The 996-nt window shown below is 36.8% G+C and overlaps 1 pseudogene; it reads left to right on the top strand.

The window, feature by feature from the left end:
* Positions 1-249: 249 nt before the first annotated feature.
* On the top strand, positions 250-373 carry LOC132006633 (U4 spliceosomal RNA; annotated as a pseudogene).
* The last annotated feature ends 623 nt before the right edge of the window (positions 374-996 follow it).

The following is a 996-nucleotide window of genomic DNA, read 5'->3' as shown; positions in this document are numbered from 1 at the left end:
CAATACTTGGGGGGTGGGGACATAGACATTACCCCACCCCAAAAAGATGAGGCAAAGAAAATTCAATTATGTCCCCCTCAGTGACCTTCTGGAATTAAAGAGATTTCAAATTAAGATGGAACCATTGCATTTTGCAGCTAAACTTCAAAACAAAAAATTACTGGCACTAATGTTTTCCATATTCCTTATAAATCGGTCTCTACCTAGAATATTGTCACAACCTTGATGACCAACAAAAACCTAAAAGTAAGCTTTGCACAGTGGCAATATCATAGCCAATGAGGTTTATCCGAGGCGCAATTATTGCTAATTGAAAACCTAAAAGTAATGTCTCAATAATATATCTCTATTTCTTTTTTTCACCTATTTGGTGCTTACCGAAAGGTTTACCAGAAGTCCTGACACATGTCAATTATGCCTCAACTGATAATAAAGTCAGTGAGCATATGAAAAAAAAATCCTAGACACAAACCAGACTCCAGTCTGGCCCTCACCTTGGAAAATACAAAAATGATTTTCCTTTCATTTCCTTCTGAGACCTTGTTCAGGGTGCCTAGGTATCAGCCCCATCAAAAAGAAACTTTCTGGTACACTCTCCAGTTTCTACTGCTTGTCCGATGACATAATACTATACGCATATACGTAAAAGAGTCTCTGAAAACTTACAAATATAATATAGAGAAAGAAATTCTGACACTTGTTTTATATCTCACAGAAGAAAATTAAATTTGCAGATTTCTCCCCCAAAGTGGACAGGAGATATAGCTCATTAAGTATCCCTCTTGTTCTTTTCCCTTTACAATTAGAAGAAAGAAAGATTATATAGCTGCCGTAGTGTATCGCTATTTGGGAATCTCTCCCCCCACCACACACATTTGGGATGTAGTAGGAATCCTATATGTGAACTAAAAGAAGTCAAGATCATGCCTCAAAGAATACCAAGGTAACGCATTTTCTGGTTCTACATTACATATGTGGGAAAAGGATATGTATTTC

This window comes from Mustela nigripes, chromosome 18 (assembly GCF_022355385.1).
Source record: "Mustela nigripes isolate SB6536 chromosome 18, MUSNIG.SB6536, whole genome shotgun sequence".
In the NCBI taxonomy this organism is placed as follows: domain Eukaryota; kingdom Metazoa; phylum Chordata; class Mammalia; order Carnivora; family Mustelidae; genus Mustela; species Mustela nigripes.
This window is presented reverse-complemented; position numbering and strand designations above follow the sequence as displayed.